At 41.0% G+C, this 20188-nt stretch overlaps 1 long non-coding RNA gene across 3 annotated transcripts in view; it reads left to right on the top strand.

Moving 5' to 3' along the window:
- The window catches only part of LOC102983153 (uncharacterized), a 43382-nt gene that overhangs the window by 2231 nt on the left and 20963 nt on the right, over positions 1–20188 (top strand). Inside the window, exons 2-4 of one of the 3 annotated variants that reach the window (XR_003679291.2) lie at positions 11184–11314; positions 13628–13794; positions 15620–16569. This is a non-coding gene — a long non-coding RNA (uncharacterized lncRNA). Of the gene's footprint in view, positions 1–11183; positions 11315–13627; positions 13795–15619; positions 16570–20188 lie in introns of those variants that run through there. The other 2 variants (XR_003679292.1, XR_002892805.3) reach the window with 2 other exon arrangements.

The raw sequence follows: 20188 nt of genomic DNA, 5'->3' as shown, positions 1-20188 counted from the left end.
TAGATTCACAGTTTGCTGTATTTGTGTGTAAGAGAGACAATATATAAATTATTTTTGCTGAACCATTTGAGAGTAAGTTGCAGCGTGCACCTCTGAAAACAATGATGTTTCCTTACGTTGGCACAGAACAATTTTCAAATGTAGGTAATTTAGCACTGATATGATACTAACGTCTAATATATAGTCCACATTGAAATTTCATGAGTTGTTCCAATAATGTCATTTAGACCAGGGGTCCCCAACCCCCGGGCCACACAGCAGGAGGTGAGTGGCGGGTGAGCGAGCGAAGCGGCATCTGCGCTCCCCATGGCTGACGTTACCAACTGAACCATATCTCCCACTACCCCCCACCAACCCCCGTGCGTGGAAAAATTGTCTTCCGCGAAACCGGTCCCTGGTGCCAAAAAGGTTGGGGACCGCTGATTTAGAGCAATCCCCCTCACCCCCAGGCCAGGGTCCAGTCCAAGATCTTTTCACTTTCTTGGTTTCTATACTATCTTTAGATAAATGTTAAGTTTAGCGTAGTTAAATATGCCTATCCTTTCCTTTGTAATTAGCAAACTTTGATGTCTTAAAAAAATCCTGGTCTTGCCAGGGGTCGAGGGGAGGGAGGGATGAATGGGCAAAGCGCAGGGAATATTTAGGGCAGTGCAGCTATTCTGTGTGACACTGTCACAGGGTACACATGTCATTGTACCTTTGTCCAAACCCGTGGAATGTACAACAACTGGAGTGAACCCTAATGTGAACCATGGACGCTGGGTGATGATGCATGTCTGTAGGTTCGTTGAAGCAAACATGCCATCTGGTTGGGGGGCGTTGATAAGGGGGGGGCTGGGCCTGTGTAGGGGCAGCAGGTAGGCGGCGCATCTCTGTACCTTCTCAATCTTGCTGTGAACCTAAAGCTGCTCTAGAAAATAAAGTCTATCAAAGAGAAAAAAGAATCCTTGTCTACCCTCTATCTGAAAGGTATTTGTTAGAATTTTGGGGGAAAGTTTTAAAGTTTTGCCTTCTACATTTAAATCATTAATCCATATGGAATTGGGTTTTGTCTGGTATGAAGTAGGGATCCATTTCCTTTCCTTTGCTGTTTTCCAGATAGCCAGCCAATTGTCCAAACACCATACATTGACTAGAATCCTTTCTCCAGTGACCTGCGGTACTATCTCTGGTCATATATCAAGGCTCCAAAGTGTGAATGTCTGTTTCTGGACTCACTATTCTCTTCCTAGTTTTCTGTCCCTGTGCCAGTACCCTTCTGCCTTAATTACTATAGCTTTATACATTTTACCGTCCGGTTGAGCAAGTTTGCTTCAGGATTGCCTTGGCTATTCTTGGCCCTTTTTTCTTGCATATACATTTTAGGATCAACTTGTCAATTTCCACAAAAAAGTCCTGATGTGATTATGATTGGAAATGCATTAATTCTGTAGGTCAATTTGGGGGGAGAATTGAAATTCCTATAGTAATATTTTGCTATATATCTCTAGTTATTTAGGTTTTCTTTAATGATTTCTATAGAATTTCTAATTTTCTCTAGAGACACTTGCTCATCTTTGGTCAGATTTATTCTAGATTCATTACAGTTTATGTTATTATCATAAATGATTTCTTAAACTTATGTTTTTGTTTTTTTTGAATAAGACTTGGGTGACTTTTTTTTTTTTTTTTTTTTGCAGTACGCGGGCCTCTCACTGTTGTGGTGCATCGGCAGGCGGACTCTCAACCACTGCGCCACCAGGGAAGCCCTGACTTTTTATTTATTTGTTTATTTTTTATTTTTTTGGCTGCGTTGGGTCTTTGTTGCTGCGTGCGGGCTTTCTCTAGTTGTGACGAGTGGAGGCTGCTCTTAGTTCTCGTTGCAGTGGCTTCTCGTTGCAGAGCATGGGCTCTAGGAATGCGGGCTTCAGTAGTTGTGGCACATGGACTCAGTAGTTGTGGCACGCAGGCCCTAGAGCGCAGGCTCAGTAGTTGTGGCGCATGGGCTTAGTTGCTCTGCGGCATGTGGGATCTTCCCAGACCAGGGATCAAACCCCTCTCCCCTGCATTGGCAGGCGGATTCTCAACCACTGCGCCACCAGGGAAGTCCTTAAACTTATGTTTTTTAATTATTTGCTGGTTTATAAAAATGAAATTGATTTTCATATATTGATATTTTAGCCACCTTGCTAAATGCTCTTCATATTTCCAATAATACGTAGATTATTTTTAGTTTTCTATTTAGAGGGTCACATCTTAAGTAATGACAGTTTTGTTTTTCCTTTCCTTTTCTTTCTCTTACCTTATCATGCTGGCTACCATCTCCAGCACGGGGTTGAATACATGTGATGATAGCAGACATTCTTATCTAGTTCCTGGTTTTAAAATACTTTAATTCACACGTTTCCTCATTAGGAATGACGTGTGTTGCAGGTTTTTCAAATACCCTTTATCGAGTTAAGGAAGTTCTGTTTCATTCTGAATTTGCTAAAAGTTTCACCATGAAAGAGTATTGGATTTTATCAAATGCTTTTTTCCTCTCTTTTTTAATCTGTTGAGATCAGCAAAAGCATATCCCCCTTATCTAGAAATATGAAGAATTATATTTATAATTTAAAGGTTTTTCAAATGTTAAACACCTTTGCATTCCTGAAATAAGCCTAATTTGGCCATAATATATTTTATATATCTGATATTTTATGTTAACATTTTGTTTAGGATTTTTAAGTTTATGTTTATAAGTAAAATTGATCTCTAATTTTCCTTTCTCACACTATCCATGGTTTTACAGCCATCAGAGAATGAATTGGGGAATATTTCTTTTTTTTCCTCCATTATTCTCTGGAATAAATTATATAATATTGAAAAGACCTGTCTGCTGAAAGTTTGGCAGAACTCCCTATAAATTATCTGGGTGTCGAGTTTTTTGTGTGTGGGTAGAAAGATTTTTACCTTTAGATTTATTGTTTTTCACAGTCATTGAACTATTCAGCCTTTCTTAAGGAATTCTTGGGTCAGTGTTGCTAAGTTATATGTTTTAGTGTTCTTTTCAACTGTTTCATATTTACTTTCAGAAAGTTCTTCATTTTATATTTTTAAAATGTGTTTTATATATAATATTATGTCTTTTTTTCATTAATACTGACTTGATCTTTCTCTCATTTTTTTCTTAATCCATCTCACCAGAAAGTTTGTCTCATTGTACGTTTTCCAAGAATCAACTTTTGACCTTGTTGATCCTCTTTATTGCAAGTTTGTTTTCCATTTCACTGATTTATGTTTTTTTTTCTTGCTCTACTACTGTCTTCAGATTATTCTATTTTTCAGTTAATGAGTTTAGCCTATTCATCTTTAATCTTTCTATTTTTCTAATACAAGCATCTAAGGCTATAAGTTTTCCTCAAATTACTGCTTTTTCTGCATCCCACAAGTTTTGATACATAGTATTTTTATTCAGTTCTGGTATATTAAAATGTCCATTGTTATTTCTTCTTTAAACCATGAGTTATTTAAGGACTTTTTAATTCAAAACATATTTATGTTTTGTACATATATATTTGTTGCATTGTGGCCAGAGAATCAAAGATCCTTGAGGCTTGCTGTATGAGCTGTTCCATGGTCAATTTTTAGAAATAGTCTAAACCAAAGAAGAATGTTGATTTCACCAGCAGGTAGATAGGTGCAGGGTTGTGTATCAAATAAATCAAGCTTGGTAGTTCAGACTTTTTACGTCTTTACTAATGCTCATGTTCAGATTTGCCTATCAGTATGCCTATCTATCACCCATTAATAGATAAAATAGGTCAGTCAATCTCTTATTAAAATGGTGGATCTGTCCATTTTTCCCTGTAGTTCCAGCAATTTTAGTTTTGTGTATTTGGGGGCCATTTTATTTTAGAATCAGTGTGTACAAAGAAATTTAAGCATCAATATGTCTTAGAATCTTAGATTTGAATGCATTCACCAGAGTTCAATTGTAGTCCCTGCCACTCTCCGTACCCAGACAGGAGGAATTGTTTTACCGCACATGACCAATTGACTTATTAAGTACTTTTAGAGGCAGTGAACTTCTTACCTTACAGGGAAGCCCTGTTCTTCATTGGAGATCTCTGCTTGATTATAATTACCATTTAATTAGCCAGCATTGTGCAAAGCATTTTACAAACATTATCATGTTTAATTCTCAGTACAATCTTATAAAGTAGGTATTTTATCCGAATAGCACTAATGAAGAAACAGGTAATTAAGTTGCCCCGGGTCACACAGGTAGTAGTGGAAGAGCAGGAACTGAAGCTCAGGTCTGTCTCCTAAATCCCTTAGACTCCATTCACAAGTTCTTCTTTACATTGGGCCTAAAACCATGTCCCCTTAACTTTCAATCAAGGGACCTGGTTCTAACCATCCTTTCTAGCATTCCCAGCACTTTCTAATCCTTTGGAAACCTCAGAAATAGTTCAAGCTAATACGTGTTGCATAACCCTGCCCTGCCTGACACTCATCAGTTTTCTCATAGAAGATTTGGACCCTTGCTGTATACATGCCTATTCTTACTATGACTTTCAGAAAACTAGTGAGTCTTTTTCTTCTGTTTTTTCTTTTTCAAATACTAGGCAATTTTTACATGTGGGATGTTTCATTCTTAATGTATAGCCTAGTGAGTTAAACTCATTTCTGCACGTGAGTTAGGCATGCTACATGAAGCCTACTGTTAAACATCAAGCCCTTCATCTTCTGGGGTTAATAAGTCAACCTCAGAACCACTCAGGCCGCACATGTGGCTCTACCCCGCCGTATGCTCTTTAGTAATGAGCTCAGAGTCAGATTTCCTCTTAGGTCTCACCAAGCACAGTCTAATTAACCTAAGCTGCGACTCCTGCTTTCTGCACAACAAGTCTTCACCGACATGGTTTTCAGATGGTCTTTTAATTGTGGGACCACAGAAAGCCTTACCTACGGTAGTTCACGTGGGAATCACAGACGGCATGATGAATGTATTGCTCTTGTGCATTATGCTTTATGGCAGGGAGGGACAGGAAACTATCCAGGGTGACTCAGTTAGACAAGAGTTGTGGAATGCGTACATCCTGCATAACTATGCTAAGAGTTTGCCTTAGGCTGTGTCTTAGAACCGGAAATACTGCAAGAATGTGAGCTGACCTGTATATTATCCTCATGTGCTGTTCAGACAGGTACAGAAATAATAATGCCTATCGTTCTCTGATTCTGGGGACCTTCAGTCTCACACCTATTCGTTTATAGCTACTCCTTTTTCTAAAAAAATTGGAGTATAGTTGATTTACAATGTTGTGTTAGTTTCAGTTGTACAGCAAAGTGATTCAGTTATAAATATATATATTACTCCTTATTCTTTTAGTATGGGAGGCTTGGAAACCCATATAACTTACATCGAGGGGACGACAGGAAAGCACAGGTTGATAGCATTTGGCTGCCATGGATATTTTTTTCACTTGTATCATCACAATGAATCAGACCACAACTTGGACTCAACTACTTTCTGCCTTCAGTGACTTTTCCCAATAAACACTATGACAAAATCTTCAAGTTCTAAAAATTGATTTACTCATTCAAGGGATTTCTGGCATCTACCACATGGCAAGCATAGGAATACAATGATGAACAAGAAAGAATAGTCTCTGTCTTACAGTAGAGGTGGGGCGATAATTACACGGTAAGTGCTGTGACAGGGGACGTACAGAATGTCAGAGGAGTGTGTAGGATGGGAACACAAACCAGACATGGGGAAAAAGAGAAGGGCTTCCAGAGGAAATGACATCTAAGCTGAGATCTGAAAGGCCAAAGATAAATTGGGACAATTGAAACAGGAAAAAGAGGAGGAGGGAAAGGCCCAAAGTGAGAGTATGGCACATCCAAGGAACTGAAAGAAGTTAGGTATCATCTGCTTGGACCAAGTTATGCTGCAGTAACAAGTGACCCCAAGTCTCAGTGGCACACAACAGCAATGGTTTATTTCTCATTCATGCTGCAATGTGGAGGAAAGATTGTTGGGGGTAACTGAGGGAGGAAGCTGAGGTAGTAATTCAGGCTGGAGCATACGGTGGCCTGAACTCAGGTAGCGGCCATGGGGATACAGAGGAGTGGACGGAGTCAAGAAATGCATAAGAAGTAGATTTACTAGCTCTCCCTGGTTGACTGGATGTGGAGGGTGAAAGAAAGGAACCATGGTTGACACTTGAGTTGCTTTATTCTAACCGTAGAGCAGAGCAGGAAGATTAAAGCTTTTATAGAGATGAATTTAATACACACAATAGCATAAATATTTTATTGTTAATAATTTTAGAAACATCTTCCTACTAATCTTGAACCCATCATAGAGTTAATGATCTTGGTAATCATATTATTCCTCTGCCCAAACTCCTGGCACAGATGTATTCACAGAACTACATAATTCTTGGCAGTGAGGCTTCTGGGATGCCAAATTAGGAGGTGTCTACTTAAAACTAGGTGTGTGTTACAAATCTAAAACTTCATCCTAAAACTTATGGGACTTCCCTGGCGGTCCAGTGGTTAAGACTTCGCCTTCCAATGCAGGGGGTGCAGGTGTGATCCCTGGTCAGGGAGCTAAGATCCCACATGCGCGGCGGCCAAAAAACCAAAACATAAAACAGAAGCAATATTGTAACAAATTCAATAAAGACTTAAAAAATGGTCCACATCAAAAAAAAAAACAACTTGAACTTACAAAGTCATTGGATGGTTAGAAAAAATAGACTGGTACTGAGCGATTGTCAGGGAGGAAGAAATTTCCCTCTACCCTTCTAGATTCTTCTGGCTGGTCTAAGAATTAAATTGACATGAAACGTTAACAGGAGAAAATCACGCAAAGTTTCATAACATGTCTTAATGGGAGAGATCCACAAAAACTGAGTAACTCCCCCAAACGGCCAAAACCCTCACCTTAAATACCGTCTTCAACTAAAGACAGAGGAAGTTGGGGGTAGTGGTTTGGGACCTCAAAGGGGAGGAAGGCAATTTACATGGAGATGGAAAAGCAAATGCTTGGTGAGCGAGTGTTTGCTGAGCCAGCAGACACAATGGGACAGAGTGGACTCTGGTCTTCAGGCCCTACCGGCTTCCCCACCACACCCGGCCCATGTTCTTTGCAGAGATCTCTGGCGATAGCTCTGTCTGGGGAACAGGCCCTCTATCGAGATTCTTTTAGGCAGTTGGGGGAAGGTCAAAGTTTCTTCCTGAGTCTCTTGGGCCTTGATTGTTTTCAGCTCAAGATAATCCATATCCCAAAGAGACATTTTGGGGTGGAAATTTTGCTCCCCTACACTATGAAGTCTGCATATGTAGACCTTAGCGAAGGGAGGTACGTACAGTTTTCATTAGATTAAACACTGCAAAGCTGGTATACTCTGAAGACGTCATACAAGAGCCATGCCCGTTGGAACACTTAGAAACCTGCTTCCAGTGTGCGTCCATTTTCCAGAGGGAAAGATGCTGCGTGAACTGTCCCTTTCAAGATTAGGCCTGTTTCTGGGACATTATATTCTCAAGAGATTTTTTTTTTTTTAAATATTTATTTATTTTTTGGCTGCGTTGGGTCTTTGTTGCTGCGGGGGCTTTCTCTAGTTGCAGTGAGCAGGGGCTACTCTTTGTCGTGGTGCACGGGCTTCTCATTGTGGCTTCTCTTGTTGCAGAGCATGGGCTCTAGGCACACGAGCTTCAGTAGTTTCAGCACACAGGCTCAGTAGTTGTGGCACATGGGCTCTAGGGCGCACGGACTTCAGTACTTGCGGCATGTGGGCTCAGTAGTTGTGGTGCACAGGCTTGGTGGCTCCGTGGCATGTCGGATCTTCCCGGACCAGAGATCGAACCCGCGTCCCCTGCATTGGCAGGCAGGTTCTTAAACGCTGGACCACCAGCTAAGTCCCCTCAAGAGATCTTAAGTTTTTCCAAGGCAACTCTAAATTTCTCAGCAGTGGACAAATTGAGAGTGGCAATTCAGATATTCCTTTATCTAGGAATAATCTTCCTTCCTCCCAGCTTTCCCTGCCCTACTTTTCCTGCCGTGATCATTTTTCAACCACACTGGGACCACTAGTTTATTAATTTCTCTATTTTCTCCCAACGTGTGTGCCATCTTCTGTCTTCCTTTCCCATCGTATCCAACTTAGATTCTGTACTGTGGGGTTAACTTCAGCACACCTGCCACAAACCTTGGTGGTTTCGTTCAGTTGCTTCATTTGAAACGTTCACTTTCAGTGACAGTTTACCTAGTGCAGCAAAACAAATCAGTACTTCATATAGAAGAAAATAACATTAAACTAAAAATTTTAAGACATGGGGAAGAGTTGGTTATTTGACTTTAAGTCAAGCTATCAAAAACTTAGTTTTGAGATGTCCCTCTTTGTGTAAGTCTATGATAAAATGTGAATTCAGAATTAGTCAAGATTTCACAACAGTAACCTCCGTCTATACTGAGGGATGCTTAAGCTCTTGTATGTATCAAGGACTTAAAAATATTCATACATAGCAATTCCCACTCTAGGTTTTTTCCTTATAAACTAATTACTGATACACATAAGGTATATTTTGGGCATATTTTTTTATTACATCATTTGATTATAATGTTGTTGTGGGAACAGCCTAAATATTCACCAAAAGGTAATTAAATTAATACTGTATATTTGTACAATGGAATAAAAGGCAGCCATTAAAAGTTATGTTGAATATTTAATGACATGAGAGGATGTTAGTGATTTCTTTAAAAAAAAGTTAAAAACGGTATTTATTACGATCCAATTATTTTGAAAAATATTAATAAATACCCAGAAAAAAAGAGGGAGGAGTTGTGGCAAATATTAATAGTAGACATTTAGATCAGTGGAATAAAATTGAAAGTCCAGAAATAAATCCTTACATTTATGGTCAACTGTTTTTCAATAAGGGTGCCAAGAAAATTCAATAGGGGAAAGAATAGTCTTTTCAGCAAATGGTGGTGGGACCAGATATCCACATGCAAAAAATGAAAGTGGGTCCCTGCCTCACACCATACACAAAAATTCACTCAAAATGGATAGACTCAAATGTAAGAGCTAAGATTTTAAAACTCCTAGAAGAAAACATAGGCGTGATCTTCATGACCTTGGGTTAGGCAAAACCTTCTTAGATATGACACCAAAAGCACAAGGGACAAGAAAAACATAGATCACTTTAAAACTTTTGTGCTAGAAATGATGTCAAGAAAGTGAAAAGACAACTCGCAGATTGGGAGAAATGATTTGTAATTCATATATCTGATAAAAGCCTTATATCCAGAGTATATAAAGAAGTCTGACAACCCAAAAATAAAAAGAAAAGTAACCCAATTTTTATTTTTTTATTATTATTATTTTTTTGCGGTACATGGGCCTCTTTTGTGGCCTCTCCCGTTGTGGAGCACAGGCTCCGGGCGCGCAGGTTCAGCGGCCATGGCTCACGGGCCCAGCCGCTCCGCGGCATGTGGGATCTTCCTGGACCAGGGTACGAACCCATGTCCGCTGCATCGGCAGGCGGGCTCTCAACCACTGCGCCACCAGGGAAGCCCAAAGTAATCCAATTTTTAAAAGGGCAAACAGTTTGAATAGACATTTCTCCATAGAAGATATACAAATAACCAATAAACATAAGAAAAAAACGCTCAATACCATGATTTATTAGGGAAATACAAATCAAAACCACAAGGAGATACCACTTCACACCAACTAGGATTGCTATTTAAAAGAGAAAAATGACAGACAATAAAAAGTGTTATATGGAGAAACTGGAACCTTCTTACATTGTTGATGGGAGTGTAAAGTGGTACACAGCCATTCTGGAAAACAGTCTGGCAGTTGCTCAAAATGTTAAGCATACAGTCACCATGTAACCCAGAAATTCTACCCCTACACTCCAAGAGGCTCAAAAACAGGTGTTCAAACAAAAACTTGTACAGGAATATTCATAGCAGCATTATTCCCGACAATCAGAACGTGGAAACAATGCAATGCATTATAAATGGATTTTTAAAAAGTGGCATATCCCTACATTGGAATATTATTCAGCAATAAAAAATTAAGTACTGATACATGCTACAATTTGGATGAATCTTGGAAACATTAAGCTAAGTGAAAGAGGTCAGTCACAAAAGACCACATATTGTGATTCCACTTATATGAAAGGTCCAGAATAAGCAAATTTACAGAGACAGGAAGCAGATCAGTGGTTGTCTAGGGCTGAGTAGAGGGGAACTGTGTGGTGAGGAAAAATGAGAAATGATGGCTAATGGGTTTCTTTTTGGGGTAATGGAATGTTCTAAAATTATATTGTGGTGATGGTTGTACAACCCAGTACATATATTTTAAAATATTTAATTATACACTTAAAATGGATGAATTGTACAGTATGTGAATCTCAAGAAAGCTTTCTAAAGTGTTAATAGTAGCTCTTCCTGGAAGGTGAGCTTATGTTGGTTTTTATCTTTTTGTTCATCTGTGTCCCCTGCAGTGAACAAGCGTTTCTAGTCGTAAGAAAAAAGAAAGTTATTCGTTTAAATGGTTTGTCTCAGCAAGGTGACTTCTTAGAGTTAAGTATAGAAGTTCTTGGGTTTAAGATCATTCTTAAGTTAAATAACTGTCTTCAGAAGAAAACTACTCCATTCTCCCAAGCCATTCCTACATCTTCTAATTGTCCTCTACTGTAAAATAGAGGAACGTTTTGTTTTTTTTTTCCATCAAATAATGAAATCTGGTGGGTGTTTCTACTTTTCTCATCTTGTGTGGTGACTCATTCCAGGCTGAATGCCTTTCCATTTTTGACTTTTCATTGTTTGCTACAACCCAAGAACCTCTGCACTTTAAAAATCTTAATTTGCGATGGTAATACATTCAGTGTGGTTTCACAAATTGGGTTTAATACTTTAATCCAGTTTAGCACATCCTTCCCTTACTCCATGACCAGTTAGCATTTGGTGGTAATCCCTTCACAGTGATAAATACAAGCAACAGTTTTGCAAAAAAAAAAAAAAAAAAAACTTAAATTTCAATTTGATAGTATAATAATATACTGTGGGAATTAAAATAACTGTTTTAAAATAGATTATAAATAGTCTGAAAGATTATATAAAAGTATTTTAAAGAATTGGAGATTTTCTCTTTATTATAGCATATGTTAATATGTTGATTAATTCTTTTTTGCAGGTGGGTGGATCGGTCAGTATCAGATGATAACTGGGCTTAAGGAAAATAACTTTCAAGTCATACTTGCTTAAAAGAGATCTACTTAGTCAAAAGGCTACATTGCTTAAACAGTGAGAAAAATCCATGAATAGGTAATAATATCAAATTTTCTTCTTAGACATAGGCCATGAAATTAGCAATAACTACATTAAAAGGGCGGGGAGCCAGACCACAAAATCTGCTATAATTCATAGAAAAACACTTCCGAAAGTTAAAAGCACTATAAAATAGAAATAATAATAATTATTATTATTATGTGAAGCAAGAAGATACATGTTCTTAAAGAGCATGAACGTAAGCCTTTGCAAGAAATTTCAAGTTTAAGGTTTTAGCTTATGTTTGAATTTTTATCCTTGAAGTCAGTGTTCTGAAAAACAGCCGGAGTTCTACAGAGGCGCCTGGAAATTGGGAATGTGGGTAGCGGCCTTCAGTTTTCTACCAAGGGGTGATTTCACTTAAATACTGGGTCTGGAGCTTAAAAAAAAATGGAAAAAAGCTTGGAAACCAACGCTGGTTTTCCCTGACCACTTACGTAAACGTTTACATCTTTGCAGTTGTGACCTGCCCCTGAATTCTAAGGTGGAAAAGGGAAAGCCCTTATATGGCGATGCAGGCAGACCCGCAGCTGGGCTAGAACCCGCTGTCAGGAGTGTTTGCTACATAACAGCCCAGAGTAGTGTCAGAGAGCCGAGGATGCAGTTGTGTGTGTACCCCTTGGAGACTTTGCTTAAGCAAAAGACCAGCGGGTGGGGCGTCGGAGAAATGCTGTCAAATACAAGATACACGTTTCCACTCAGGATTATTATGTAATACTTCTTTTGGAGGAAAAAGAATCACACTGAGGCTTAATCAGAGCCCTTTGCTAAGATTGCCTGCCTGTCTCCTGTCTGCCTCACCTGCTGTAATTCCTTGAGGGTAGAGACCCTGAATTTCCCCTTTTGTCACCAACACCTTTGTAGGCCTTGGCACATCAAAAATATTTGAATGATTTACAAAGATGTAATAATCTACCAAGTTACCAACTAAACGATAAGAATTTATTTTCCAGTTTAAGGTACTTGGTGGCTCTCAGAGTAGAGAGAGCTGCTAACAGGAGCTGTTTGCAGACTCTCATTGGGTAAGATAACAGCCAAAGGAAGTTCCTGGCCCCTGATATTCTCCACCTGAAACATTCTTGTTCCTACACCTAGAGTATCTCCTTTTTATTTATTTATTTATTTCTAAAATTTTATTTATTTATTTATTTTTGGCTGCGTTGGGTCTTCGTTGCTGTGCGCAGGCTTTCTCTAGTTGTGGCGAGCAGGGGCTACTCTTCATTGCCTCATTGGGGCTTCTCACTGTGGTGGCTTCTCTTGGTGCGGAGCGCGGGCTCTAGGCATGTGGGCTTCAGTAGTTGTGGCACGAGGGCTCAGTAGTTGTGGCTCGCGGGCTCTAGAGCGCAGGCTCAGTAGTTGTGGCACACGGGCTTAGTTGCTCTGTGGCATGTGGGGTCTTCCCGGAGCAGAGATTGAACCCGTGTCCCCTGCATTGGCAGGCAGATCCTTATCCACTGCACCACTAGGGAAGTCCCAGTATCTCCTTTTTATAAGAGTGGGTTGTACAAAAACTTGCACCACAAGCTTGGTTAGCTTGTTTCTCTGAAAGGTAATAGATTTAGATAAGTGTGCCACCTGGATTATTCCTAAAAAGCATTACAAATATTTCTGGATTAGGATTCAACTTTGAGAAACGTGAAAATGCTATGTTTCCTAAGTCAAATAAAATTTCACTATGAATATGGCTGCTGCAACTTTACCTCACTTGCTTTCTATAAATAGCCAAGTATCAATTTGTATGTCTATAATTATAATTTTCATCTTGTGAGTAAAATAATCAGTATTTAGTTTACCTTTCAGTTACTTAAAAAAAAAACCATATGCTATAATCTGAATGTTTGTGTCGTCCCAAAATTCATCTGTTGAAATCTTAACTCCCAACATGGTAGTCTTCGGAGGTGAGACTTTGGGAGGGGCTTAGGTCATAAAGGTGGAGCCCTCATGAATGGATTGGTGTTCTCATAAAAGAGACCCCACAGAGCTTCCTCGCCCCTTCCATCGCGTGAGGACACGGTGAGAAGGCACCGTCTATGAATGAGGAACTGGACTCTCGCCGGACACCAAATTGCTGGCACGGTGTTGATCTTGGACTTCCCAGCCTCCAGAATTATGAGAAATAAATTTCTTTTGTTTACAGAACAACAGTCTATGGTATTTTGTTAGAGCATCTGGAACAGATTAAGACACCGTAGTAGCTTAAATATGTTATACAGTAGGATGTGGAATCGATTTCCTTTTACAATGTAAAAAATTGGAAAAGGAATGTAATAAATCATTTTACTTAGCCTTTCTTGTTTATCTTTTATGTAGATGGATTTCATAATGACCAAAACAAAGAAGAAGAAAAGAAAAGAAGGACTCATGAGTCACCCACGGAGGATGCCAGGGAACTGTGACATAATAAGAAATACGTATTTGGTGCCTACACTGGCTTCCTGGCACAGAGCTCCTGAAACACTTGGAATTTGAGTGATCAGGTAAAATGAGGCCTCTTTGCTTATTTATAACTAGCCTCTTTCAACCACACCTGAGTTTATGTTAATGAGGTGACTTAGAAAAGACCCTAAGGATGGGACTGAGGGGAGGCTCTGGTGATTAGAGGGTCAGACGTTTCAGCCCCACCCACTGACCTCATGGGAGGGGCGAGGGGCTGGAGATGGATTTAGTCACCAATGGCCAATGATTTAATCGATCGCGCCTAAGAAATGAAGCCTCCGTAAAAACCCTGAACAACAGGTTTTGGAGAGCATCTGGTTGGTGAACACGTCAGAGTGCTGGGAGTGGGGGGCATGGATGCTCCGCCCCTGCCCCCATACCTGTGCATCTTGTCCCTTTGGCTGTTCCTGAGTTGTATCCTTTATAATAAATGGGTGATAGTAAGTGCTTCCCTAACTTCTGAGAGCAAATGATCAAGCTGAGGAGAGGGTTGTGGGCATCTCCGATTTCTAGCTGGTTGGTCAGAAGTACAGGTACCCGGGATTTGCAACTAGCATCTCAAGTTGGGGATGGTCTTGTGGGACTGTGCCTCTAGCCCGTCTGCACTAACTTTGGGTGGTTAGTGTCAGAATTGCTGAATGGGACAGAAAATCCCACACATCGGGCCTCAGAAGTTTTGTGAGTAGAAGATATAGTCATATTTTTCTTTTAGGAGCCAACCTATCATTCTAACAACTTACAAATAAAAAGAAAGAATCAAACACTTGTCTGGCCTTCCTGTACAAACTGTACCTGAGGGTAACCATTAGTTGATGAAATGGTTTCCCTTTGTAGAGAGATTCCAGCTAAGAAGCGAAGCAGGCCTCATAGATCCAGAAATATCACAGGGCTGCAGCCTCCAGTGAAATAGCGGGTGTAAGCAAAGATCACCAACGGCTGCTAAAAGCATTAGGTGAAAAATGAACAGAACTTTATAGTGTTATGAGTCAGCCTGGCAGGGCCTGAGGCCTCTGAACAATCCCAGCGTCACAGAAGCAGACAGATATTCCGTGCTTCCCGATGGAAGTGCACAAAACCACTTACACAGTATCCACGCCAAAAAAATTGAACCTAAATCTGATTGAACCTCTAGATGTATGAATTTACAGAAAATATAAGAGACAGAGGAGGCTTTTAAACAACATCAGTGGCATGCAATTAGCAAGATTCAGACTGTGGAAAAACTTACAGGAAAAAATGACAAATACATTTCAAGGAAAAGAAAGAAAGTGAGCCTGACTGAAACAGAGGAGGAACCCATGGCTTAGAAGAGACATAGAAACTGAATGTTAACACGTGACCCTTATTTGGCCCTTAACTTAAACAAACTGGTCGTTAAAAAAAAAAAAATTCAAGAGCTACCAAGAAGGCTTTCTCTACTTAAGGCAAAGACAGGATCACAAACCCCACCCACCGTCTTTGACTTTTCTTGGCATAAATCCTGTAATTAAAGAGGTGTACCTTTTAGTTCAACCTTCTTGTCCAGAGCTCACACCCTTTACAAGTCGGCGCATTAAACCTCATCAGTCACAGATTCTCAGACTTTGCTGAGTTCATGAGCTTGTTTCCCAAGGGCGGGCGTCAGTGAAACATCTACAGCTCAAAGGTGATGATTTTTCTAAAAGTCCCTGGAAATGGGGCGACCATACAAAAAAAAGGGAAAACTCAGAAATCAAATATCACCGACTTCATGAGTGTACTGAGCTCCCTGGTCCCTGCAAGTGATACGCTCGTCAAGGGGGATGGAGCAGGCCTGGCGAAGATGGTGATGTTCTGATTTCTTGTTTGTTTTGTCTTTGGAATTTTTTTTTCTGTATGTCTTCATAGGAATGAACGAGAGTTTAGAAGACCAAATATTGCAAACCAACCAGTGAAGCCCTTTGGTGCGGTTTTGACTCCAAAGCAGCAAGACCGTCTCCTGGTCTCCCAGGGCCATACGCCCCGGGGTCACTCTTCAAATTAAGGTGAAATCCAAGGTGTGAGGTCCTTCGACAGCATCCCTGGTAGGTAACCATCCACTCTCTATAAACACCTCCAATGGCAGGAAATCTCAGCCACATTTTATGCAGCTTCACGGCTGTCTCACCAGGAACCAGCCTGCCCCATTTCCCGGGACAGCACTTCGAGTCTTAGAGACAGTGTTCTCATCCCCACCCCGAGTCCGTGATTCCTGCCTGGAGTCTAGGGAAAGTGAGGGGACAGCCATCCTATTGGACAATATCAGCTCCTTGGAGCAGCCAAGACTAGCAGTTGGGGGCTTTTCCTTAGATGCCGTGATGCTCTGTTGAGGTTAAAAATTTATTTCAGTGGTTAGAAAGCAAGAACATATGCTAAAATCTTTAAAAATGGTTTTATTTCATTTTTATTTTTTTAAAGATTTTTTGGTTTTGACGTGGACCATTTTTTAAGTCTTTATTGAATTTGTTCCAATATTGCTTCTGTTTTATGTTTTGGTTTTTTGGCCACAAGGCATGTGGGAGCTTAGCTCCCCCAGTGCAGGGGGTATGGGATCGAACCCACAGCCCCTGCGTTGGAAGGCGAAGTCTTAACCACTGGACCACCAGGGAAGTCCCTAAAAGTGGTTTTACAACCACTCTCTTGGGCTTCCCTGGTGGCGTGGTGGTTGAGAGTCCGCCTGCCGATGCAGGGGACACGGGTTCGTGCCCCGGTCCGGGAAGATCCCACATGCCGCGGAGCGGCTGGGCCCGTGAGCCGTGGCCGCTGAGCCTGCGCGTCCGGAGCCTGTGCCCCGCAACGGGAGAGGCCACAACAGTGAGAGACCCGCGTAACGCAAAAAAATAAATAAATAAAATAATAATTAAAAAAATAAATTTAAAAATGGCCTGGTCTGAAGAGTCAAAGATTTAAGGGGACAAAAAAAAAAAAAAAAAAAAAAAGCTGTCACTGAGCCTGCGCGTCCGGAGCCTGTGCTCCGCAACGGGAGAGGCCACAACAGTGAGAGACCCTTGGCCGTTGTGACTCCACTTCGACTGCTGAACAAAGCTTGGATCCGAGGACTTTCACACCAGATGAGCAGGAATCACGAACTGCAGCGTAACCGTCCTAAACTGAGTCTCACTGAAATATTCAAATATAAGGAACGTGTGTGCAAGACGTTTGTTCTTGGCTGACTGACACCCGTGCAGTCCACCTCCAGTCACCATTCCGGGTCTTGTTTGGGAATCTAGTCTTCCTCTCGGTCCGTCTGGTTGAGGGGGAGTCTGGGGGTGACTTGTGACCTAGCCAAACCTCTCAGAACCCCACAGTCCCTAGACAAGCGTGAGCGGGTCGGGATTGGCACGTGACTCTTTCCAGCTACTAGAAAAGCAGGTGCCTTTAATTCTGCTGCCGTCTTGCCATGTGGAGCATGACAGTAAGAGAACTTTTTTTTCAGTCCAGGATCCAGCCACGTTTCGCGTCTGCTATCCACTGGGGCCTCTTAGCCACGAGATCCAGGAAATCCTCTTCTCCATCCCTGTTTTGTTTTCCTCCTCACACTAGTTTGTAGTGGGTTTTCTGTAACTTGCAATAGAAAAAAATCCAAACTGATACATTGGAGATTATTCCTAACTCTCCTAAATGGAAAATTACACAATAAACAATTAAAATAATTAATTTAATAAGATAATTAAAAACCAAGTAAAATATCTGACTAGTTCATCTATTTGCATGAATGAGCTATGATATAGCAGAGATATACAAAGCGTCGTTGTTCTACACTGTCCTGCCAGAATCTGAAGCCCTAGTCTGATCACAGGCTGCAAGAATTCTTTGTCACACATTGCTCAGTAACGAATATTACTGTAGATTTAAGAGCTTAAAAATTCCGTCATTATCAAGAATTCAGCCTTAAATCTTTCTGGAACGACGTGGGAATATAAATAAGTTTAAAAGGCATCAAGCCATTCCTTCCTCTTTCTAACAGCTTCTCTTCTAGGAAGTCAAACTCTCCTTTTACACAGACCTCTTGTTCTCACCCTGTGGTTCTTAAAAGACTCCAACAATACTTCTTCTCACCACTTACAGTGAATAAATAATTCAGGGTAAGATAATACCCAGTGGAACTTAGAACTGATAGACTTCTTCCAAGTCCTTTAAGATGTATCTTCAAAAGAAAACACTGAAGGACACTTTTCTGGATTCCTCTGTTCTTCCTAATAAGGTCAAAATAATAACACTCATACTTCACATTGTCTGTTTGGCAAAGGCCCGTTTGATCGACAGGGTGGTGCTGGTAGCAGGCGCGCGAACGCTGCAAGGCTCCTGCCTTGTGCCAGATCAAGGGACGCAGGCAGAGGGGAACGGAAAGGTGTTCTATCACATCTTCTCTAACGAACGACCGCATCAGAGTTACCTTAGAAACAAAGGGCTTATCTCATCTTAAAGATGGGCAGGGACTTCCCTGGTGGTGCAGCGGTTAAGAATCCACCTGCCAGTGCAGGGGACTCGGGTTCGATCCCTGGTCCAGGAAGACCCCACATGCCGCGGAGCAGCTAAACCCAGGCGCCACAACTATTGAGCCTGCACTCTACAGCCCGCGAGCCACAACTACTGAGCCCACGCGCCACAATTATTGAATCCCTCGCGCCTAGAGCCCGTGCTCCCCAACAAGAGAAGCCACTGCGAAGAGAAGCCCTTGTACTGCAACGAAGAGTGGCCCCCGCTCACCGCAACTAGAGAAAGCCCGTGCGCAGCAACTAAGACCCAACGCAGCCAAAATAAATAAATTAATTAATTAATTTTTTAAAAAACGGGCAGAGGAGGGAATTCCTGTCCTTTTTAGTAACCCGTGTGGTTACGTAACAAGTCTCACAAGAAGTTAATCAACTATGTTTTATCCAAATCCGTTGGGTTGAAATTCCTCTGTCCTCAGTGGAATTAGAAAGGTGCTGACATCAGTGTGAGACCCCTTCATGTATTTGAACCCTGTATTAAAAGCTCTGCTTTGTGCTGAGTATCTTTTTTATGATTTCTTTTTTAAAAACCATTTTTAAATGGAAGTAGAGTTAATTTACAATGTTATGTTGGTTTCAGGTATACAGCAAAGTGATTCCGTTTTATATATAGATGTATATATATATTTTCAATTGTATATATATTCAATTATATACATACATATATAGTCTCTTTCAGATTCTTTTCCATTATAGGTTATTATAAGATATTGAATATAGTTCCCTGTGCTATACAGTAGGTCCTTGTTGTTTATGTATTCTATATATACATGTTAATCCCAAACTCCTAATTTATCTCTTCCCCTGTGCTGAATATCTTAACTCCTTTAACCCAGTTATTCTCAACTGGGGTGATTTTATCCCCAGGGGACATTTGGCAATGTCTGCAGACTTTTTTGGTTGTCACAACTGGAGGGCAAGTGCTACTGGCGTCTAGTGGGTAGAGGGCAGGGATGCTCTAAACACCGTACAATGCGCAGGATGGTTCTACACACACACACACACACACACACGGACACACACACACACACACACACACACACACACGGACACACATGCACACAGCCCTCCAAAGAATTATCCTCCAGTGTTAATAGTACCAAGGTTGATAAACTATTTATCTTCTTAGTATATTCTTATTTTCCAGACCTTTAGTAATCATTTGAATTTTCTTTCTAATTTTTAAAAATATTTATTTTATTTTTGGCTGCATTGGGTCTTTGTTGCTGCGCCTGGGCTTTCTCTAGTTGTGGCGAGCAGGGGCTACTCTTTGTTGCGGTGGCTTCTCTTGTTGCGGGGCACGGGCTCTAGGCCTGTGGGCTTCAATAGTTGTGGCAGTGGGCTTCAGTAGTTGTGGTACGCGGGCTTCAGTAGTTGTGGCACACAGGCTCAGTAGTTGTGGCTCGCGGGCTCTAGAGCGCAGGCTCAGTAGTTGTGGCGCATGGGCTTAGTTGTTCCATGGCATATGGGATCTTCCCGGACCAGGGCTTGAACCTATGTTCATTGGCAGATGGATTCTTAACCACTGCATCACCAGGGAAGTCCTTAATCATTTGAATTTGCTTTGAACCTCTTCTCCAACTTACATTACCCCACTTGGATTTGGAGCTGTGACTTACACGTGAGCCTGATTGTTACTGAAAACTAAGGACACTGACTTCATAATTGCTTTATAATTCCCTCCATCTGTGATACTTGTTAAAGAATAATTTAGTGACATGTCCTGTATGAAGGTTATAGACACAGAACTGCTCTGGGGATATAAATGACCCACTTCAAATGCCTGTAGGCATTTGGTTGAATTACTAGGGCACCCAAAGTTCTACTCCAATAAGATCATCAGAATATCCGAACCTGATAGAAAAGGAGAGGGGCTCAGGGTGGGGGCCTGGGAGAGGAAGTCTCCCTGAGCTGTAGCCAGAGGAATAAGAGTGATAGAAAC

This window comes from Physeter macrocephalus, chromosome 4 (genome assembly GCF_002837175.3).
Source record: "Physeter macrocephalus isolate SW-GA chromosome 4, ASM283717v5, whole genome shotgun sequence".
NCBI classification, from domain to species: Eukaryota; Metazoa; Chordata; class Mammalia; order Artiodactyla; family Physeteridae; genus Physeter; species Physeter macrocephalus.
Note: the sequence above shows the minus strand (reverse complement) of the source record. Positions and strands in the feature narration are given on the sequence as shown.